This window comes from Larus michahellis, chromosome 1, assembly GCF_964199755.1.
Source record: "Larus michahellis chromosome 1, bLarMic1.1, whole genome shotgun sequence".
In the NCBI taxonomy this organism is placed as follows: Eukaryota; Metazoa; Chordata; class Aves; order Charadriiformes; family Laridae; genus Larus; species Larus michahellis.
The window spans coordinates 153646104-153670639 of NC_133896.1; the positions used below are offsets into that span (position 1 = coordinate 153646104).

At 38.5% G+C, this 24536-nt stretch overlaps 1 long non-coding RNA gene across 5 annotated transcripts in view; it reads left to right on the forward strand.

Annotated features, from left to right (window-relative positions):
- The window catches only part of LOC141751941 (uncharacterized), a 159704-nt gene that overhangs the window by 34183 nt on the left and 100985 nt on the right, over positions 1-24536 (forward strand). For 3 of the 5 annotated variants that reach the window (XR_012590146.1, XR_012590149.1, XR_012590148.1), the window contains one exon: positions 6298-6400. The exons of the other annotated variants lie outside the window; for them this stretch is intronic. This is a non-coding gene — a long non-coding RNA (uncharacterized LOC141751941). The remainder of the gene's footprint in view (positions 1-6297; positions 6401-24536) is intronic. 5 annotated transcript variants of the gene reach the window in all.

Consider the following 24536-nt stretch of genomic DNA (forward strand, 5'->3'; position numbering starts at 1 on the left):
CATCTTTCCTTGAAGACTGGATAATCAGTTTGGATGTTGAGAAGTCAGGTTATTCATTTCAAACTGTGTTCTTTCTTTTTTAAAAATGTCATTTGTTTGTTTAAAACATTAACTTGCCATCATTCTATCAAAACTCTATATACTTTTGTTAAAAGTATGCCACTTTGACACCTTGCAGAAGGTGTAATTCCACTGCTTCATGCTCCAAATCTCCTCTGATTCATTTTGGCTGGACTCATCTCTTGTGATTTGTCATCACCATGGGGATCCCAAGAGGCACCATCAGGATCACTAAGGGGAGGAACCAGGATGATCCTGGAACATGTAGTCCAGGCAAAGACTCTGTCCTATAGAGAAGGTTGGAAGCCTGAAGCACCAACCTGACACTCCCTTGAGGCCACATGTCAGTATTTCCATGCAGAAATATTTCCTTTCTCAGCTGAAGTATTTTGGGGGTTGATATTTTTTTTCATCAAAATGTCAACATTTGACACACATAATGTCAATTTTCCAGCCATTCTACAGTAAATTGCACCCGATACAAATGTATGTGTATCTCCCCTATTTCTCCATAGTAGCTGTTTTTTCAATAAGAAATTATGGAAAAAAGTGAAGATGTGTCAGAATCTATAGGCTTTAATAGTGGGATTCATCTGACCAAATACAAAAATCTATAACTGAGACATCTACATCTGAGGTTGTCACCCTGGACTCTTTTCATAATCAATGGAGAGAAATAGGCACTTTTAGGGTGTGATTCATCTCATCCTGAAGTAGGTGGCTAAAATAGGTCAGCTGAATCATGTTTTAAAAACACCTATTTCTCTCCATTGGCAGTAGAGGGAATCTATGGTGACAACTTCAGACGTTGACAGCTCAAGTTAAATAAAATTACTTATGCCTTAAAAGTCCATAGAACTGTTGTGCATAAACTTGTCCTTTTGCACCATAATTTCACCTGTTTATCTTATTTGTTTCCAAATATGCAATGACTTTTTCCTTTCCCCTTTTCCCTGTTAAACCAATCTTTTTTCCTTCATTTTTTCCCTACCTACATTGTCTTGTGCATCCTTTTTCTATGCCCCTCAACACCATAAAATCAGGCTTTAAATCAGTAATTTTAAGCCAATATCTGAAATAAATGTATGCCATATCACCAAAACTGTGAAATTCTGCAGTACTCCCTACTTTTCTTGTTAGTGTCACCACTAGTCTGTGACCTTTTGAAATACAAATCCCGTAACCGAATTACACCAATTGTCTGATATCCAGGCCAGGATCGGGCAAAAGATTTTCCCGTGTTGTTTCTCCACATGGACTACACAACACCCTTTCACAAACAATGTCATTTAACATAGTAACAAATTTCCAACATTCCCTGTACTTATCTGTGGATGCCACAAATTAGAAAACTGTTCTGTTTGTCGTCTTTTGTCACGGGCGAAGCAGGGATTTCTCAGTAATTGCCAGTGGTTTGGGAGTGAACACTGCAAACGCGAAGTCATATAAATAATAGTGTTAGTAGGTGGTACAGTGAACACAACTTTTCTGCATTTTGCTATGCCGCAATCCTAGAAGTACGTCCCAGAGACAGTGATGTCTCTTTTGATCTCTTCTAGAAATTAAGTGTGAATGAAAGTCTAAAGAGGGGTTGCAGATCTGTGCATCTGTTCCGTTAAATTTTCCAACACGGACCATTGCCTTCGCAGAATCCTGAAGGAAAGCAAACAGCAATAAATCTGACTTCCCTCTAGGTAAACCCCGCAAAGGGATATAAAAGAGTGAGGGATGGGGTATGAATTTCACTTCAATGCACAAGTAATCTGATTGGGCTAAATCTAGGGTGGAGGACTCAGATTAACTCCCAGCTACATACTGCAGGTTTTCAAATTTTCTTAGTGTAAAAAGCAAAAAGGAACTCTTAGATCATCTAATCTGCTTTCTTCTCGATCACAGGCACTTATCTTTCACACAGTTATCCCTACCTTGAGCCAAATAGTTTCTCTGCAGCCAAAGTATATCTTCCTGAGAGGCATCTAATCTTGATTTGAAGATCTCTGGAGATGGAAAATCCACCACTTCCCTCTATAATGTGTTCTGATAGCTAATAGCTATCAGCATTAAAAGTGTGTGCCTTATTTCCAATTTGAATTCATCTGGCTTCAGGCTTCAGCCTTTGGTTCTTATTATGCCTTTCTCCACTAGATTACAGACTCCTTTCATATCCATTATTTTCTGCCTGAGAAGGTATATACGCCATAAGCAAGTCACCTCTCAATCTTCTTCCTCATAAACAGAAAGATCCAACTCTTTAAATCTCTCACCACAAGGCATTTTCTCCCGTTTTCAAAACATTTCTGCATTTCCTCTCTGCTCTCTCCAGTAGAGACTCTCTCCACTGTGTCTTTCTGAAAACGTGAACTGCAGAGTTGGTGCAGTACTCTAGCATTGGTGTCACCAAGTTGTAACAGAAAGATCAGCTCTCCTGCTCCCTCATTGACCGTTCAGCAATTCTGTTGGGTTTTTGCTGTATTATCCCATTCTGAACAACTGTTTAGTTGCTGGTCTAGTACAAATCCTCTGTATTTTTGAGTCACTGCTTTCAGTTATTCAGTTCTGTGTTTTTCATCTTTGTTTCTAGAAAGGTAATTTAGGATTGGGCTGTATTAAAGCACCCTATTTCTAATAACCTAGTTTACTAAGCAATCTTTCCCATCTCCACAGTGTTCTCTTTGTTGTTTACCACTGACTTACCCATATATGCTTCCAGGAGTAATTTCATGCTTACTTCTGGACTGTTAATAAAAAAAAAAAATAAATTGCAGTCATTCCTTTCGTACCGATTCTTATGGAATCAGAGAAGAAACAACCCATGTCAGTTTTGCATTGTTTTGCATAACAGCAGGGGAAGGGATCTGACAAGTAACATTGTCTGGTTACCTCCTATAGCATTCCTTGTACGTCAGGACTTGTTCAAAATTATCGCCAATGTACTGAAATTTCTCCAGCTGCTCTTAGGAATTCTTAAATGCTGGTTATCCAGTGCTGCTGATTTCAGAATGTTAATCATTAGTTTTTGTCGTTCAACACCCTCTTTGATTATTAATGGGGAATCCTCTTCTTTATCTTTATGTGATAAAAGTATGTCTGAATGTTTTTTCACCTTGGAATGGTTAATTCACATAAAGATATTAGTTTTGATGGGTCTAAAAGTATTAAAGAATCTGGAATGAAATGGATCAACAGTTGCAAGGCAAACAGGTATGGCAGGATTTAAATGTCATGCCAAAACCAGAAAGGAGTCCTGCTTTCTTCACCTTTATGTCCATATATATCAGTCACCCATGAAGTGGGAAAAGAAAGCTCAAATCTCCCTCTTTTTTGAGTAGGAATAAGAAATGTGATTCTGTTCTCTTGTCTCACAAGAAATGGCTTAACCACTGAGATAAAGGAATTCTGGACTGAATGTCTTCTTCTGAAGTTACACCATCTTTTCTAGGTACCTAGATGCACATTGGGCTACTGAGAGCAAATGCAGATGGACTTTAACATTTTCTTTTTCTATACGCTGAAAATTAAAAAAAAAATCTGTTTGGATTTATGTGAAATGAAATATATCACTTTGATTGCCAAACAACAAAAGATCAATTATTCATACAACACATATATAAATATATTTTGCTTTTTCAGATTCAAACCATAAATATTTATTAAGAATTCTACTGTTTCAACATCACAGTGAGCAGTTTTACCACCTCAACTCTCTGAAAGTTCTGCAGTATGTGTAGATTATTTTGTTTGTGTAAAAGTTAAAAATGCCATCCTGTTTATAGCTCTGCTTGGCATACATTTTTGCTTGGTTCCTCTAGCTGCTTATATTCATTTTCAGCACTTTATAAGTTCTACTGGGTTATACGTAACTTAGGTGTGTATCACATTTGTCAACACAAAGTCTTTCATTAGTAATGTCATTTTGGATTCTCCCTCTACTCTTCAACCAAAGACAGTACCTATCCCACCCATGAGATGGAGCCCACTCTGTTTGGCTTCTTGGCCTAACAGAAAGAGGTCCCAATGACACAGTTTCACGGCAGTGAAATCTACATCTTCAAATGTATTGTGCAACCAAGGTTTCAACAGCAGCGTCTTCTGTCTTCTGCTCTTGCTTTTGGGGTCAGAAAGATTTCCCAGAAGATCGTGTTTATTGCCTTCTTCACTACTGTGGCACCATCCTGTCGTCTGCTATTTCATTTTATTCCAGTGAATACAGCGCTATTATAAAGATTTACTGAATGAGTTCATAAAGCTTCCCAGTCTTGGGATGGTTAACTTCTGGTCTGCTCTTTAGCGAATTAACTGAAAAACGTCCACAGCTGATCTGAAGCAGTATACAGCAGTGTTCCTCGCCTGTGTCTATACTGTTAATTAGAAGAGGTTCAGGAACTAATCTCTTCCCCAGGGTCCAATGGCACCAGTTGGTGAGGTCTGCACAACTTAGGACTTTTCTTTTTTGGGGCAGATTTGACTTTGAATCACCTTCAAACATATTCTGCCAACAATTGAGCAGTGTAAACCTTCAACATGAGGTTTAAGGGCCACAAAACCCCATCCACCCTGTGCCTAACAATTAGCATACACATTCACAACTCATCAAGGCCAGCAAAAATACCAAGAAGCTTACCATTTATTTAGATATATAAGCCACTGCCTTAACCTGCTGAGATGCTCTCATAGGGTAGGATCAAGGATTCTCCATGGCTGATGAATCTAGGATCCCAGTGGAAGCAAGGAGCTTGGCGTCCCCACCCAGCACTGCCCAGTGGAGATTTCCTCAGCTACCTGGGAACCACCCAGCCCAGATGCCTGAAGCTAGAGATGGTGAATGATTTCTGCGCAGTGATAAAAAACACAAAAACAAAAACAAAACCAAAAACAAACAAGAAAAAGAGAACTAGCACACAGTTCAACAGACCTTTTATCCTGGAATGGCTGCGCATTCAGCGACTGACAGCTTCCTCTGACTCATACTGTACTACAGCCCCAGACAGAAAAGTGGATTAGATAATATTGACAATCAGTGCCCATTCAAATGCCCATTTTAACTGAAAGAAAGACTGCACGTATGAAAGGACAATATTTAGGATGCAAAATCTCACCTTCCTCTATTGTTATGTAATGTAATAGCCATAAATGCATATACTTCTTAACTAAATAAAACGGTAATACACCACCTTGCTTCTTCTGACATTTATCTCAAAAAGCTACTCAGTGCAGTCCAGTACTGTGTTAGGGAAATGAGAGAAGCACTTATTCCTTCACATTAGTTAACATGTCAAAAGCTTTTTATCTCAAAGATATTAAATGGTAAGAACAGTGTGTTTCAACTTCCAAATTGTCATACATCAAAGATTTTGGAGGACTTCTTTTTTAAATTGACAGTTGTCATTTAATATACAGTATGATCCAAAGCATATTATTTCTGAATGTTACCAGGGAGATTTCATTGGCTTTTGTGACATTTCCAGTCTTTGGCATAATTGGCTAACAGCTTTTTTAACCTAACGTCTTTTAAGAAATAGTGTACCTGGTGGTCTGGGGTATCACATCTTCTGTTTTCTCTTGTCTTTGTTGTCCAAAAATGTTACCGTAATGATAAAAAGTGACATTATTTTAAAAGATAAGAAACACCAAAATTATTTTCTGTCTGACCTTTACAGTTACCAGAACAAGCGGCTTCTGTTAGCAAAATAGTTCAAGCTTTTTATTACAAAGGATATTTGGCAGTATTCCATAAGAAAAAAAAAATACATGTAGTTCTTGTCAGGGGAAGTCATTAAGCCCTCTCTCCTTATGCCAGGCTAACATTTTAACAAAAATAAAATTCTGGATATTTTAAGATGGAGGAGGAAGTTGACTGTGAGAGGCAAGGATATTTCACATAATGCTTTTTGCGAATGTTTTATGTCTTTGACTGCACCACATTGAAGCAAATACAGCAGGTTTACCCAAGAGTTCAAGGAGATTTTGGTGACCTTCATTTCCCAGCTGCACATTTATGCATTCAGAGTTTTCTTCTTCACCCTGGTCTGTTGTGTTATTAGATTGACGCTCCTTCTTTACGGAAGGCTGGGGGGTAAGACAGATAAATGACTGCATGGCTCAATGTGGCTAAATCGCCGTATTTGCAATTTTTAAAATAATTATGGCTACTTCCTCAGCTGTACTGTTTTTTTCCAGGTAAAGACTTGCAAATCAATTGTTAGCTCCGCTGCATACTTCTCATTGTTGATTTTACAGGTTACCACAGAACTTTAGAGGTGGAAATACTTGAGAATTCAAAGATACATCCAGCACAGATCCTTTTAACCACAGTTGTCGTTGCTCTGGTTCTTCAGCCCAAGTAAGGATGATATATGTCTCTCTTTCAGCTCAGAAGACAAAGATATGACATTGTTGTCACTGATTCTTAAGATAAACTGTATGAGTCAAATTACAATAGCAACAAAAGTTAGAACAAAGCCCTCTCTTGTTGAAACAGTTTGCTGGTTTACTATCTTTTGCTCAGCTGGTGGTACCGTACATAGCCTGCAAATGGATGAAATACATTTTAGGTGCGTGAAAGAAAAAATACTATTTAAAAACATAGGATTCCTTTAGGAAAATAATTGGAGACAGTTATAATCATTAACTCTGGAATACATAATTCTTCCCACAATTCTTAATATAAAGTGAACGCTGTTGCATGCCACAGTATTAAAGAATATATGGGTTAAATAGCTTCCTGCTTCAAAGATGCGTGGCCTAAAACCTGAAAAATTACAGTATATGCAAATGATCATAAAGGACTGACTTTACTGACCATTTCTTTGTGTTTGGGGGATAGATTTCTGCATGGCATAATATTTCCACTTGCATTGGTTTCCTGGCATGAAAATGTTTATTGCACTCATTAGCTAAGAGGATGTCGGCACTGGTCCAATGAACACAGATCTGCCTTCTGATTTCAGCCATTAAATTGCAATGGGATTCATAGGCTTAACATTGTGGGTGTGAGAATAATAAAATGGAACTCCATCTTTAGCCCAGTTACCATGGATGCAGTTAAAGGTCATAGTGGCAGCTGCTAACTAGTTGCCTTTTTAGCTGTATTTCCCCTCCTGCTATGTGTTTTTGTGTACCTTAGTTTCTGCAGGTCTGCCTTAGAGCAATTCCGCTTCCTTAACTTGGCATATGGGTGTCTTCCTCCACATGATGGGTGCATTCCCATAAATATGGTTGCTATGGGCATTCCTTTATTCAATTATTTGTGTTTTAATGAAAAATGAATGTAAAGACCTTAGCAAAAAAATAGAAATGCAGCCTGCTCAGCATCCCGAATTATTTCTATTTTCTGCACTCGGCTTCACATTCCTAACTGGGGGGGGGGGTGGGGGGGTGGGAGGGGCAGAAAAAAAAAAAAAGCCCTGTATATAGTGAATTCCCATCTCCGTTTAAACTCCTAATGGGTTCAGGCACTGAGGCATTCACAATGTGGAACATCAACTACTACTTCTCCATTCGGCCCAAAGTCCTAGGAGTTAATTCTCTGTACTGCATGAAGTGTCAGAGTAATTACCGCTGATCAGCCCTATTTCTCAGCATTCTGTCCTGCTTTGAGAGGCACCCTGTTTATTGATGCACCGCCACATCACCACAGTGCTTTCATTCAGGCAAGCTGCTTAATCGAAAAGGCTTGGACAATGCAGGATTTTCAAAGAGAAGAAGTGGAAAAAAATTAAAAGTAGCCAAGTAAAATAAAGTGAATGGTAAAGAAACCTGAAAGCTCTACAAAATATTTCCTTATGTCAACACTTCATTTCAATAGATTTTAAAACTCCTATTCATTTCCAGAAGAAGGTACTGTGAGTCTTTTCTGTGGTGACTCAACTACGTGATCACGTCCTTTTTGAAGATTTTTAAGAGCACAGTGCTGGAAGCCCTCCTTGAGGAACGTTTATTGTTTTTTGTTCTGTTTATATACAGGCTATGACTGTGTCAACCCTTATGAACCACAATACAAAGAAACTTTTTTTAAGTTTTTGCCTCTCTCTTTTAAAGATACATTTATATAACTTGTCATTTCTTGAAAATAAATTAAGTACTATATGAGCCAAATGTTTCAGCTCCACACAAGGGTGGCTTCTGGTTCTCTTTGGCAGGATGCCACTTTATTCATTTTTATTTCAAACACAATGCGAAACTTTTAATTTTAATATAGTATATAAGTACGATGGCTATAAAGCCTACACTGTGACTAATTCATGCTCCTCCTCTCTTTGCGCTTCTGTGAATTTTAGAGGGTGACAGAAAGTTACATTTCAACTTAAATACTATCAGGCTTTGTGTCTTTGTTAGTGAGAGAAGAGAGATTTATTTGGGCCAGCAATCTTATTTAGGACTCAGTGTTTTCCTTGATTAAGTTGCTTTTGGGCACTGTTCTTGTAGGTCTGTGGCTACCCAGCCTGTAGTGAAAGTAACTTTTTAGTTAAGTCTGTTTTGCCTGGAGAAGTGAAATAGATTGTCACATGGAAGAGGAAACAAACAGGTAATGACAAACACAAGTGTAAACAAACCAGTTATCTAACTGTTTGCTGACGTTCCTTTAATGACATCACCCCCTTTGTGGCATTGCTTCATTAAAAAACAATAATAAGTTTCATAAGTTGTTGTTCAGCATTGTTGTTGAAAATATCAGAATAAGACTACTACGACTATTATAGTGTCCCGTTTTACCGTTTCCTCCACCATACTTTTAATCAGAGAATTTCTTCTTGTGCCTTGTTTACTGTTGATATTTTCTGGCTGATTGGATAGGAATGACATTTTGACAATTTACTGTAGCAGTAAGCACTGTACAAACAAAAGGTGCTGATGAAAACTCGGAACCCATTATTATGTAAATTATGGCTGACTAACACAGATTCCATCTCCCAGTCACCATCATTGAGACCAGTTTTACTCAATGATAATAATTTTCATGATTGCAGTCTTCAGAGAGATCAGAAATATGCTTTAGCTGTTGCATTTATCTACTGCGGGTACTTGACCCTTAATTAAATTCTGAAACTTTTTTATATAATAAAGTAAAATACAGCTGACACTTCTAGTCAAACAAAGAGCATCAAGCATAGATCTACCAAATAAGATAAAGGTATTTCAGACTTACCTTGTTGTAATGCTAGTAAACACGAAGACTACAACATCTTTTGAAAGAGAGCTTAAAGTTTAAAAGAAAAAAAAAAAGCATGCTGTTGGGCTATTTAAATGTGTCAGTTCAGCGCTGTGTCTGCTGAATGCTGGGCTTGCTCTGCAGAATGGTCTTGGACTTTATATTAAAATATGCATGACAGGAAAAAAAAAACGAATGAGCTTTGAGTATATAGGTGATGTTTGTCTGCTCCCATACGTTATTGCGCTCATAAGTGCAAAAAGACTAGGAAAAAAAATAATAGGGTTTTTAATGTTCCCCAATAACTTTCATAAGACGGTACTGTCCCAAATCTCGAAAACCCTGCTTTGTAAAACTATTCCTCCTAAAAACAGATTAGAAGCAACTCAAGGTGCTGCACTACTGAGCTAGTGTTCTGCTGCTAACAGATAAAAAACTGACTAAACGTTGTACAAACAGATCAGTTAATTTGGGTTATGTTTATATTTATATATATATGTTCAAAAAACAAGACTGGGGAAAAGCAATACACTGTAGAGAAAAAGGGAGCAGGGTTTTGTATTTAATATCTTCATTTTTTAAGACAGGTCTGCAAGCTTTTAGTACTTCTTTCCCCTCTCTTCCCCCCATCCATTTTTCCCTTCTCCCCACACTCCTCACCAGTTTTTCAAATGAGAAAATGGCCATTCCAGACAAGCAGTAACAGTCAATCTTAAAAAGAGGTAAGGTGTTATAAAAATGGAGTATTTCTTTAGAAGTAGCACTTTGCTAAACTGTCAGTTCATAGAGCCAATGAGCTAAGAAAAGTAATTACTTAAGTGGATTTCATGAAGAGTAGAAAGATGATTGTGCCACATTAAATAACAATTGTATCCTTAATGATGTGTTGGACTATAATACAAACATCCTTCTGCCATTATATGCACTACAATATACCTTTCTAATTACTCCAGTGGCTTCCTCTTCCTTTATTAAGATGCTATGCTTTCAGAGACCATGTAAGCATTATATGAGCTTTTTCTTTTTTTTTAAACTACAGTGAGTGCAGCTGCATCATTGATAAATTGGTTATAAATTACTGACACATTGTATATGAATGGAATCATTGTTTTATTCCTTTTCTTTCCTTCATGAAACACAATTTTTCTTAGAAGAGGTATAATGAAATTCAATAAAATTACTTCTCCAGGTTTTTTTTTTATATTTCTAGAAGTGTAAGCAGTATAGTAATGTAAGTCCAGAGAATTAGTAAGGCCGATTCAAGACAACATGGCAAACTTCAGAAACAAAGCTAGAATAGGGTAGATAATTTGGTATTATTCATTTCAGTGATTTCTTGCTTATAGCCCATGAACCCTTGGGGATCCTTTGGCTTCCTGTCAGTGATCCCTGAAAAAGCTTTATTATCTGCAAGCTTAAATATATTACATGGGTATTCCTCTCCACTAAAAATATTTTTAGATTGCCTGCAAATTCACAAAGGTTGAAAACCACTTCTCCCTTTCATTGCTTATATTATGTCCCTTAGAGATAGAAACCCTACACTCCTTAGCACTGCTTTCTGTAAATCAGTATGCTTTCTATGATTTTTAGAGCTACTTTTGTGCACTATCTGACCACTCATTAGACTTGATTTCCTAACGTCCTGTCAGCACACAGAGCTTATACTTGAACCTTGTTAAAGTTTGCACACATTAATAGTCCCTCTGAAGAAAAAGGAAACTTCTTTTATGTGGAAATTCTTCCAAATGTATAAAGGGATTGAGGAACTGGAGAAAAAAAAAATAAATCATAAAATCAGACAAGTCCAGATTCTCTGTCAGAACTTCACTTAACTCTTACGATAGAAATTTTCGTGCAAAAAGGAACTTGAATAGACAAATGAACAAAATAAAACAGGCAAAGTATTCTTCTCCTCTGTTGTCTCTTAGTACAGATGCTCTCCTTTAGCTCATAACTCATGTACTTCTGCTACCTATTGATGCCATTAATAGCAATAATTCTGTGAACAGTCCGTTCTACTTTTATGTACATTACACTGTGGTCCCGAATTGGGTAGTCAAAGTAACGTCTTGGGAATTTTATTAGTAAAATCAATAGAATATTGTCAAAGTTCTTTACCACTGTTGAGTGACCTGAATTTAGCTTAGCCCAAAGAGAACAACATTCTTGTTTTGAAAATCAGGTTTGACCCTTTTCAAATACGGCAATAATAGGAAAAACATGTCATAGCATGACCAAACTATTTTATGGTTCTCATCAATATTATATTCCCTTTGTGAAAAACTAGGACACATTATACAGCTAGTTTCACATCTGACTGTTCACACATTGTCAAACTGAGAAGCAACAATGTCCATAATTTAAAAAAAAAAAATCCAGCTATAAAATTAATCTGTAATTAACATAACCAATTTCCTACAAGCATATACCTTTTCTCTTTAGTCCTGAATTCTTACTGGTACAGTAAGGGCTCTGTGCTTGGATCGCGTGCTAGGCAGAATTATGGGAATCTTTATAAACTCCCTGCTACACTGCTTGGTTAGCTGAATCCAAGATTAGTAAATGGTCCTTGGAAAGTAAGCAGAGTAGCCCCCCTGTTACTGCAGTTGCAGGGTATATACATAGCCATATATTCTTCTGCAGTCAGTCATAAGAAGACTGAGCCAAAAAAAAAAAAAAAAAAAAAAAAAGCATTGCCTGGTAAAACTGCAACTAAGTGAAATTTTTGCACTGGAAATAGTTTGTCATTCTTACCTGTACTCCTTGTCATCTGCAGAGTACCCATTACTCAGTACTGCCCAGAATTGGGACCGCCGTGAGGTGACAAATTCTGTTGCTCTGTTTTCTGGGAGAGAAGGTTATACAGGTCTTATGCTTTGTTCTGAAGGTTAGCACTTACCTACTCGGATTTGCTTAAATCCAAGCAAGTCATATTTTGAAAATTAAAATAAGTTGTTGAAAATGCGATGCGTGTGGCATTTTCTACTGTTTTAAAGGAAGAAAATGCTGCTGGAAAAGGAAGAAAAACGTGAAGCTGGACAAAGATGGTTACATATAATGATTCAGGCACACTTTGTAACTTAAAATTGTCACATCATATCACAGATCTTTCTGCCTGCTGGAGAGGATGGTGAGTCAGCCTCTCTTTAAGTTTGGGAAAAATGATTTTTCCCAAATTAATAGCTCGTATATGTGAAACACATAAGTTACATCTGGGACATTGAGAATTCTGTTGAGTAGGAAACTTCAATGCTGTTTAGGCAACTAAGTGAAAATTTTCAGTCTTAGAAACCCTTAGTCAGAGGATACCTTGCTCCTGAGTGCCCAGACTCTACTGGGGTTGATTTTCAACAGGGTTTCTAATATTCCTTGTTGCCTGAAGCTCTTGTACCTAGAAATACTTCTGTGTAGGAAAAAAATTAATTACTCAGCTTTCTCTTTCTAATGGGTTAAGGAATCAGCTTTGGTTTCCAGGTGCTTTTCTTGTTACGGGTTATCTCCAGATCACCCGAAATGGGCTAAAGATAAAGTTTACTTCATGTACTTCCGAGGACTGGCATCCAATTTGTTCTAGAACAGCTTGAATGAGACTGACATGCAGAAATAGTCTCCTGAAACTGATCTATCTACTGTTGCTTGTTAAAAAGCAGATTGCTTACTGTGGTGGCAGTGAAGGTAGAGATAGGGATGTAGTTCCTGCATGCTCAGCACCTGCCTTCTTGAGGGAAACATCAATTTCTGCTCATTCCCATCATCTCGGAAATCAGTGTGACCTGCTGGGAGGCACTGCTTGTTTTGCAAGGACTCAGGATAGCTCTGTGGTATAGACAGACTTCTTGATGCCTAAAGGTCCTACCTAACTCTGGTCATGGAAGCCACCCTTGATAGCCAAGAAGCAGAAAACCTTAATGGAAGTGATACAGCAACTTTTTTTTTTTTTTTTTGTTCAGCTTTCTGATCGAAAACCTTGGAAGCACCACACCCATTACCAGATAGTCATGGCAACAGCTCTGCCAGATGGAAAAGTCACCTTATCAACATTATAAAGAAGGGAAACCAAGGCACAGGAACATAAAGTAACTTACCTAGGACAGTATGGCAAGGCGCTGTGGAGGTAGGAAGACTGCCTGGGTTTTAAATTTGTATCCAAAACAGAAGTCCATTCTTCTCCCTCTGAAAGGAAGAATACTATGATAGCCTGTAAAAGGTTTATGGTTAGAATAGAATATATCTTTGCAAAATTCACTCTCTAAGTATGCTTGCTGCTTAGGCGGTGCATAACATCTAACACGGAACCAAGGTCTGCCTCTCCACACGGAGGGAAGACTACACGTGAGCACCCATCTGAAAAGTGGCCATGTTGAATCCCTCTGCTTACAAGCAAGCCGGTGTATTTTGTGTTCCTGTGCTTAGGTGTATACAGCACCACGTTGCGTAGGTTGCTCCCAGGGAAAATGGTGCAGAGCTGCAGCCTCACGTGCTCCAGCAGCGCATGAGCTTTAGAAAGTAACAGAAGTACGAAACTGCACTTGTAACGAGACTTTTCACATCGGTTTTAACCAGAGTATCAGGAACCTGATTCTTCTGGCCCTCTAAAGGGTGTCGTTGCCTGTTGCATGCCACTGCCTGCTCCTCAGTGCGGGTTCTGAAGGTGCTGCGGAGGTTTTGCATTCCACCTTCGAGTGAGCTGGACTTATGAACTGGAACTAAGATCAGAACTGGCAGCTAGGCTCATGGCAAATTGAAGTTTTATTTATTTGATCATTTCATTGCAAGGTAGACACTGTGTCTGTGGTTTATATCTTTAAAATCAAATAAACTATTTATATATGGTGAAGAACTGTAAAACACATAGACCTTATTCACTAATATTTTTATGGTTTCTTTACACTTGACAAGTAAAGAATTTGTGAAAGTGTTTTTTGTACCCAAATCCCACAGATTTTTTGGGTATTTTTTAAATCAAGACAAGGTACAATCTAGATTAGTAACACAAACTTAGCTCCCATTTTTCCCTAACATGCAGCATGAACCCTTCTGAGTGAATTTTTAATATATATTTTTAGTGGAATACATTTGATGAAAACTTAAGAAAATACCATCAACTTTTATCTATTTAACGTTTTCATGTTATTAAATGAGGATACCTCATGTGAATTTCAGGTCAGTGTGGAAATATAAATTAGCTACTGTTTTCCTTCCCCTCCTGATAATATTGTTTTTTTTACATCACCATGGAAAACTTTATGCAAATGTTCTTGCCACACCATATCCATTATACCTTAAAGAGAAAACAGTCTAATAAAAATTCTCAAAACAGCTATTACTTGTAGGAGAGGAAACTGAAAGGTCTGCAGTCTTTCAAAGTGTCATTGCTACTAACTTGAGCTTCGCAGAGGAAGAAATCAGAACCGTTCTTTCATAGAGACAAATTACTGTGAGCTCCAGATGAAGCCAGCGAAGCCACGGAGAGGCTGCAGTTTGCAAGCCAGGTCTCGACTGGTTTTTCAGTCCTGTGGACAAGGAGCCTCCTGGAAGTTTTTGCCACTCCTGCTGTCAGCTTGTCAGGTTGCTCCTGCACACACCTTTACAGCTGCAACTCCTGCTGCACATGTTGCAGGACGTGTGGAAGGTCATTAGCGGTTTCAATCTGCATTACTGTCATCCCAAAGTACAATCTTGCCATGCACTTTGCACTGTGAGGGCTAGGAAACCAGTGTCTTTCGTAGTAATGACTTCCAGTTTACAGCCTTCATTTGTTATATTTCCTCAATAGCTGTTGTGTTGAGATTAACTGCATAAATGGTCTGCAGCTGGCTGTTATGAATTAAGGGAGTTTAATCAAAGTATTTCTAATGTACAGCATAATGATAATACATGGGGGAAGTACTATTTAAGAGATAATGATGGCTTCAGAAGATCACTGTTGTAATGTTTAGTGCATATGCCTTCAGCATTGAATTTGTTGTTGTTCTGAATATGCTTAATGGATCAGTGAAAAGCTGCCTAATGTGGGATTGTTTGATGGGGCTGACAGAGCTGGAATTAGCCCATTGCTGTTTACTGCATACAGCCATTAAGATTAATTGCTGCCAGATAATTTTGACTGTTTTTATCTTCGGGAAAAAGTGTCACTAATGGGTTTATAAATTGGTTCACTATTACTAATAGTAAGGCCAGTGTAACAGGAGAGGATGTCAGCAGCTAATTCTAAAGATAAAGGTAAAAAGTATAAAGTACTATATGACTTGCTAGTTTTAAGGGATAATGTTATCTAATAACAGACAGACTGATATATGATGCTCATTAATGCTATTTCCCGGGCTTTGGGTTGAACCTAATAGATGCTAATAAAGTCTTATTTGATGTACCATTAAAAAGCTCAATCTGTTTTCTGCATTAATGCACAATGTTGTTTATCACATTTTCAGTGACTAAAACCCAAACCCTCAATCTGTTACATAACTAAACAGTATCAGGCTAGTTATACCTATTTTTGTCTTTGTTTAGAGACACAGAAAAATTTATAAAGCAACCGCTTTTCTGTATATACTGTACGCAGTTCACATCACTCAGCTTCCTGTCAACAACGACAATACTTCAGGTTTCATTTTAACGTATCCCCTTTTACATATATTTTCACCGGTAAATTCTGCAAAGTGCTCCCTCCAAGAGATAAATTAATTGTTTTGCAAATGTTAGGAAATAGTGGTGGCAATGTGGGCAAAAGCTTATCCAAGGAGGACAAATCCACATTAGAGGTTAATAGTCTGGTACAGCACATATACATGCATGTGCAGTGCCTCTAATTTGCTGTGTATTAAAATGAAAGTTCTTTGTGCACTGAGTTTCAAATATATCCCTTGTATCTAAGGGCATTGACAAGGGAGTGGGAAGAACATGCACTAAATAGATAGAAACACGGACAAGGAATGCTTAATGAAGAGGGGAAAACCAATAACTCATGAGTAGTGAAGTTGTTCTCTTCTCAAGTAGAGATAGTGTAAATTATGAAGTGATTCCCTTCTCAAGTCGAAAGAGCATTTATATTTTTCATGACCAATTTTTATATGGTGCTGAGAACCTCTTTGATTTTTTTGAGGGTCCCTGGATAGTAAAACAGTTCTTGTCTAAAAAAATAAAAGCAAGCTCAAACAATACCAGAAAAAGGTCTTTGCATTATTTTTCCCTTTCAGGATGCTAGCACGTGAAGAACTTTGAGAAGTGAAGAGGAAAAAATAGAGAGTGGTGTGATCTGTTCTTCTGTATTTGCTGTTTCCACAGTAGTATTCCAGGTGGCATTCTTGTTTCTTTGCCATTAAGGACATGGACCCTTTATTCTCGTTTAGAATCTTTCCCCACTTTCAACTTCCATCCTTTCATCATATTTATACCATTTGCCTGCAGATCTAGTAATGCAGGGGACCTTATATTATGTAGGGAAGTGGCTATGGTCTAAATATTCTTCCCTTTATTTATGTATCTGAACATTGCACGACGCTGCCTGGAGATATCCATTCAGGTTTTTTCATTATGTCCAGATCCTGATTTCTTTCTCTCTCATATCCCCCACCATTGGCTGTATTATCCATATCTAATCAATCATTTTCCAATTAAACTTTTGTCTATGCACAGATCTAGCACTGTTTTGACTTAAATCGATTTAAAATCGGTTTCATTAATTCAGTACAAGCTCTATGTAGACACATTAATGTTAGGTTACAAGCAGCTTATTTTGGTTTACTTTTAACTCAATATAAGTTAAACCAAGTTCTGTCAGGCTTGTATTGATTTAAAAGAGCTGACACAACCTATTTCACTGTTTTACTACATTGATTTTAAATCTCGTTCTTAGTTAAACCAAAGCAATTTGCACAGAGACAGTCCCAAGTTTTGTTCCCAAAAAGTGTTGCCAATGTTTCTATGCAGGGCCCTGTGCAGATGCCCATTAGCCTCTCCTTTCTATTGTTAATGATTCTAAATAAGGTCTTGAGGCAAGCCTTGATTAGGTTGTTAACCAAGCTGTCTGTGGCAGGCAATTTAGGATGATAGCTTACCCGAAAATTATTCCAGAATAAGGTATAGTGTTGTGAGTGTTTTCATGCAGAGTAGTCGTAGTGGAACAGTTTCAGGTAGAGACACTCTGAAGGAGATTTGGGTGTTCTTGTGCCAGTTTGGACAGAACAGGGCATCCTTTCCCTGCTCCAGGAGGGAATGGATCCCCTCTGTTAGATCAGCCAGCCCAGACATCTTGGGTACCCTACAGCATCTCAAAGGGCACAAAACATCTGTGTTTACTCACATGAATCCCTTCCTCTCATTCTGAAGTAAGAATGATTTTTTGAGTCTAAGTAATCTGCTTCCAAAGTAAATGGCTGGGAAAAAATTGACCTTATGAGAGAGGGAAAGGAAGAAGGAGAGGAGAGGAGAGGAGAGGAGAGGAGAGGAGAGGAGAGGAGAGGAGAGGAGAGGAGAGGAGAGGAGAGGAGAGGAGAGGAGAGGAGAGGAGAGGAGAGGAGAGGAGAGGAGAGGAGAGGAGGCAAGGCAAAGAAAGGAAGGGAAGGGAAGGGAAGGGAAGGGAAGGGAAGGGAAGGGAAGGGAAGGGAAGGGAAGGGAAGGGAAGGGAAGGGAAGGGAAGGGAAGGGAAGGGAAGGGAAGGGAAGGGAAGGGAAGGGAAGGGAAGGGAAGGGGGGAGAAAAAGAAAGAAAGAAAGAAAGAAAGAAAGAAAGAAAGAAAGAAAGAAAGAAAGAAAGAAAGAAAGAAAGAAAGAAAGAAAGAAAGAAAGAAAGAAAGAAAGAAAGAAAGAAAGAAAGAAAGAAAGAAAGAGAGAAAGAGAGAAAGAGAGAAAGAGAGAAAGAAAGAAAGAAAGAAAGAAAGAAAGAAAGAAAGAAAGAAAGAAAGAAAGAAAGAAAGAAAGAAAGAAAGAAAGAAAGAAAGAAAGAAAGAAAGAAAGAAAGAAAGAAAGAAAGAAAGAAAGAAAGAAAGAATTGAAAACGGGCAAGTTTAGACACATCACACAATGGAATCCTATTTCACTGAGCAGGATCTTTCCAGCCCTTTACCTTGCAGGTGCACCTGTTTTGGGTCATGCCATGCCTGCAATGGCGTGCTTCCTAATCTGCTATTTGGTACAAAGCTGCTCTGATTATGGATTTGCAGAAACAGCATGTTAATCCTGAACTTTCTTTTCCAAATCAAGCACAGATTCTGGACTGCTTAACCTAAAAACAGCAGTCACTGAAGATACCCAGGTGTTTCTAAACTAATATCTATTAGGTAAAACAAAATGACTTTTTGCAGAATGCAAGGCCTGATTTTCAATGCAGTAAAGACAATCTAAGATAGAAAGGGCTTCACTAAGTTTACACAGCCACACCAGTGCCAAAGCTGGGCGACTAAGAAGAATAGATATTTACATTGTAGTGAAGTATAAATGCAACTTGATCAGTTTTTCATGAAAAACTTGACCAGTTTTTCAGGAAGGAGGTCTACCACAATTTACGTTCATTCTCAAAATTACAATGAACACCTGAGCTTCCTGAACTTTCTGAGCATCCAGCTGCTTGTGGCTGTAAGTAACAGGCATTTGTCTTGCTGGAGCAACCCAGGTTTCCACCTTGCAGTCCTGGAGGATTGCTCAGGCTCGGCATAGCCCAGGTCAGCTACCCAAAAACCCTACATGAAGGTACTAGCCAGTTATGAAGTTACTCTTAGCACTATTTTTTCCCCTATATATGCTCTATGATGTATGAAGTGAGGGCAACAGGTCCTTTCCAAACTTCCCCTTTCTCTTAACACTCTGTAATTCCACACACTTGCCTACAGCAAGCCCATCCCCAGTGGCTTCTGGAGGAAGAAGCAGTAGTATTGCAGAGCATAGCCATATCCACACAGGTCTTCGGACACTGTTCATTTTCCTGGTCCTTTGCCGCCACAAGTTCCAGATCAGTGACTCTGACAAAATGAATGTAGCTGAGAACAAGACTCGACATCAGATCTGCATTATGCTCCAGAAAGCAGCACTCAGTCGACACTGAAAGATGCCTGACTCAGGAAACCAGGTGCTCTCTGCCATTTCAAAGCAGAAACTTCAGTAAGGTGCTTTACAGGACTGTCTTTCCCTTTCTATTGACTAGACAGGAAGCCTTATGAGACTCCTACCTCAGACACTTCATTTAAGTATTTAAATTTAGACACTGTGAAAAGCCTTGCAATTTTCTTTCTTTCAGGAAGATTTTTGGATTTGGTTGTCTTCTTTTAGGATGAAATTCATCGCTCTGCAGCAACTCAGTTCAGGACGGAGGGCCCTTCCAGTTCTTTGCAAACTCTGATTCAAAGACCTAATTCCAAACAGAGCAAACCCCTTATAAAGCCCCATTAAGTTCTGTTCAGGTTTAGCCATCCGGCAAGACCACTGTCTTGGAAAAAATCTGGACCTAGAGGGGTGCATAGTGTTTAATCTGACCCACTGGGCAGGCATGAATTCTATCACACAGTCCTGTGTCTCACTTCAACCTCGTCAAGAACTGTGATTCTGAAAAGAAAATCCTGTGGGAAATTCGTACTTTAGTTGAGGGGAAAAAAAAAATCAAGTCAGGCCTCCAAAAATTATAAAGTGTTACATTAATTGCTTCTTTTCACTTGTCACCTTCTTGATTTGAGCTTTTACAGTTCATATTTTTGAGCTTTCTTCTGCAGTCCAGACCATTAGGAAAGTCTTTTCTTTTTTTTTTGCCTTAATAAAAACAGGTAACAACAGGATTTTTGAAGCTAAGGCACTAAAAATACTGATTGTTCTAAAATACATGATTAAATCACAAGTCTTAGCAACATCATAAAGTGTCTTTCCTTTCAAGAGTAGTTTTCATATATTTGTTTGAAGCAATTTCTCAAATGAAACTGCTTTTTTTTTACATATACACAGACTCGTGCAGGTTAGGCAGAAAAGCGGGGATGAACCCAGGCTGTGGGTAAGTGCTGGGAAAGTGTGGAGTGATATATCATGCAGCCATTCTATTTATCAATGTCAAAAATTCTTTGTCTGATTCATGAAATGTTATTTTATCACCACACAAGGATATGTGGGGTGCTTTTTGCAACTGAAGTATGAATGTAATAGATTGCAAAACTTTCTCTCCTTAAATTCACACTTGAAAATGATGTGCTGAAATTTTCAAATTGACCTAATTAAGAATATTAGGAACAAATGCAGATACTTAATACAGCAAATGAAATAGGTTGAATTTTTTTTTTTTAAATTCAAGTCATGGAAATATTGTCCTGAAATTAAACTATTTAACATGGAAGATTCTCTCATCTTCAGACAGTTTCAGGCCAATTCTTCCCAGACTGCAGCTATTACCTCGAAAAATTACATAACTTGCCTTTTTTCTGCAAATCACTGAAGCCCGACTGGTGCTCCATTATTAACATCAGAGCTGTCAGCATCTCAGGGAGGCAAGAGAAGAAAGCAAAGCGTTCCTACCAGCAGCAACAAAACCATGCTTGCACTTAGAGAAATCTTCCTTCAATCCTCTTCATACCAAGCAGAGAACTACTTAAAGTACAGTACGCTGAAGGTTGGATTCATTTCACTTTCACTATCTATAAGCTAGAAGTCTCTGTTAGATGTCTATAAGTTAAAGTCAGCTTGACTCGCTCTCTAGACAATGAAGAGAGATAGGCACCTCCAGAGGGTGTTTCATCCCATGTGAAGACAGGTATCGAAGAGAGATAGAAGGAATCGCCCTTTGGAGATGCCTATCTCTCTCCAGTGACTACAAAGGGAGTCTGTGGTGAGTGGCTTAAACTTGACAGCTAAAGTTATGTGAGATGAAATCTAATCCGAAGCATAAATAACACAGGATGAGCTTTACTCCTGTACTGAAGAGAAGGTTATTAGTGATGGTTATTGGAAGCATTCTGCACTAAAAAGGCACAAATTGCATTGTGCTTATTAGCTAGCATGAATTAACTTGACTGGCATATAACTACAGTAATATGTCATGGGTGTCAGGGCCTCCTTAAAAAGTAGGAAGGGCAAGTTCAGTAAGGGACCATGGTTCCAAAAGGGTGTCACACTCAGTGGGACCCTGAGCAGCTTCTGAATGCTCCTGTTTCTCTCAGTGCTACCTGTTTAACAACTGTCTTACAGTAATGACAACCCTGGGCATCTTTTTTACCATCTAAGTGCCATTTGCCTCTGTTCCAGTTGAGATCCTAACAGTATGGCAGGTTAGTCAACTTGTATTTTACAGGAAGTGGAACTGCACTATAATAACACAAAAAGAGTCAGAATATTTTCCTTTCACATGACTCGCATTAACTTTCCAGCCCATCAAAGTATTACTCATTTTAGTTTAGAACCTGAAGACAGGCAAAAAGTATCTTCCCCTAGAAACTGTAAGCAATAGTCTGTGTGGCACCAACTGATTGGCTTTCACATTGCTGCAGACTAATCCTGTCTAGAGCAGGTGGGGGCCTGTGAAGTAATAGCTCTTGACCCTGGCTCTCCTCTAGGCTCCATACAATGTCTTCATGACCCTAAAGCTTCTCTTTATTTCAGTTCAAAGAGTCTGACATGAGAGAGGGTTGTGCTGGAGCCAATGAGGCTGGTGGGTGTTATACCATGAAAGTGACCACACACGTGGCATGCCATAGGGTTTGACATGATGGGGTTGTCCGAGTGTGCAAAAACTGCTGAAAACATGGCCGAAAACAAGACATAATGGGAAAATCAGCACAACAGAGGATCAAGATAACAATGTCTGAACAGGTCGCTGTACTTTTTTTGAGTAGGTATATTCAAATGGACCTTATCTCGTCATCGCTTTGGCTATTTTAATGAAGGAACGAAAATTTTAGCTTTGAGCTTTGCAACCCCTGCTAGATCGGATGTCAAAAGAGAAAGAATTCAAGATACCTCTGCAGCCTGGGTTTTTGTGTCTTTATTAATAGTTTCTTGAAGATAACAGTGGGTAGACAAAATTTTATGACTGCACACAGAATTCTAAAGACTCTGCCATATCAACCTTGCCACCACTCTCTCCCGAACTGTATTGTGGGCATCTATATATCCAAGAAGTTTCCCCTGATATAAATCAATATGAGTAGAGAATGAAGGCCTTTGCACTTAATTTCAAGAGACTTCTTTGGAAGATGTAATTCATGTGTATCTGAGTATTTCATCGCTACTTAGATGTTCTGTCAGCTCTGTCTTTTAAATCTAGGTATTTTTAGTATTCTTAGTGTAACACATGCATGAGAAAATACTGTAGCTGTGAAAGTCCAGATTGTGCAATCTACTAACCTAGAAGGTACTGTCACTTTTATGTGCCCTATATTTTATTCATCCATAACTCAAATAAATGCAGATTTTTTAAAAATTTATCTTTAGCTCTTGCCTTGCTTTCCAGTCCTCAGTGTTTGGAATTTGAGAATCAGGTCATCTAGATAAAAGCTACAGTATTTGCTTACACACTATGCACCTGCAGTAAGCATCACTACAAAAATAAACAGTATTTTACATCTTCCTATAGGTAAAAATTCAAAATATTGCAATTAGATAGGTTTTATTTCATCGTTTGTAAAGATATCCTTTTCATTTTCATGGTCGTCTCAACCCTTAGGCAGGAAAACTAAAATCAGAAAATTGTATTTAAATCATCCATCTAGACAGAAAGATTTATAAAGTACCATTTACTTGGTGAATATTTCACTCTAAGTTATCTAATGGTTTTCTAAAATTAGATGCCACTTTCAAAAAATCAAAACTGTCGGAGTTATTAACAGCACCTTTTTAGGGATATTGTTAGATATACAAACATCTGGGAAAAAATACTGGAAGAACAAGTTGCATCAGCTTTGAATGTGTTTAAAGCCACACATTAAAAGTACTGGCAAGGTTATGTTTGTAGGAAGAAGCAAATTGGTTGAAACCCTGACCCCACTGAAATTAATGAGATTTCACCCTTTGCCTTTTACTATTCAGACACGTTCCTAGTGACCATGACCATGAGAAAGATTCTTGCACAAGGACATTTGAAATGGTAGGCTCTGTCTCTTGAAACAGTAGGTTCATTTGGCATTTCTGTGCTTCTGTATTTCTTGTAGTCAGCGTACAATATGTGTACCAGCTTGAAGGCTTCTAATAGTTGATAGAAGATAAAAATAAATGTTGCTATTTACAGATCCAAAAAATCTTAAGAGCAGGAGTGAAAAATGTTTTGACTGTTTCATAAAACAAGTGTGAAAAATGGCCAGTGAATCATTTTTAAAGGGTCAGTTTTAAATTTGTATTACTGCAGTTAAATCCTAGCTAGGGATTGGAGCACAAATTCAGTAAAAAATAAATGAAAGGATCTGATCTGTATTCTGCAGACTCAGTCTCTAAGTCGCCGGTATTGAGGTGTGGGGCCCTAAATGTTTCTGCCTTCTCTAATGTATCTTCAAGTATATTCTATTATCTCCTTATACTGAGTGATTTTAATTTTCAGTCTCTCTTAATTTCTTTCAGTCTCTTGATTTTATGGGCTCAAAAGTCCGTAATCTGACCCTTGAGAGCACAACATGTGAGATTTGAAGGCAGCAACCAGCCTTTGCCCAAAAGCAAGAGCATGGTTGCCAGAGAACATAAAACCACCTCAAAAGATAGCGATGAGTGAGATGTGGGGCGGGGGGAGAGGAAGAGAAGGAAAAGAAGGATGAACTGAAGAAGGAGTGAGGTGGTTGGAAAGATACTATGAGAAGCGCTTGGATCTAGCTCTGTGAGGCTACACAGCGTTAACTACACTGAGAAAAGTGGTCATGGGAGATGAAGGTAGTAAAATAAAATGTTAAAAGAAAATGAGAGGGTTGAACCCAGAGAAGGCAGAAATGGACAAGCATTTAAAAAGATTTAACAAAGTGCTGGGATGTTGAGAACCTTCTGGTATTTTTACCGAATTGCTGAGAGCCTGACTGGATCAAGGCACAAGCAACAGCGGGGAGTACCCCAGGACGGCAGGCTTTTGGGGTTGCAGGATGCGTTACTGCCTCCTGGGTCTGTGCTGGTGCTGCAGGAGGACCAGCTTGCTGGTTGCTTCTTTCCAAGACAGGCAGAAGCACCAGGGACCACAAGTCCAGGGACCACAGCCCACTTCAGTGCATCTCCTTTCCCTTCCCCATCCAGCTCTGGAGCAGCTCGCAGCAAGGAAAAATTCAGTTGTGGCTCCAACCCTGGATAGCCCTGGTGTCCCTGTTTGTCAGAAATACCTGTCATCGCTAAATTTCTACTAGATTTAAGAATGATCCCATCTCTCATTTAAAATAAAAAAAAATTAAAAAA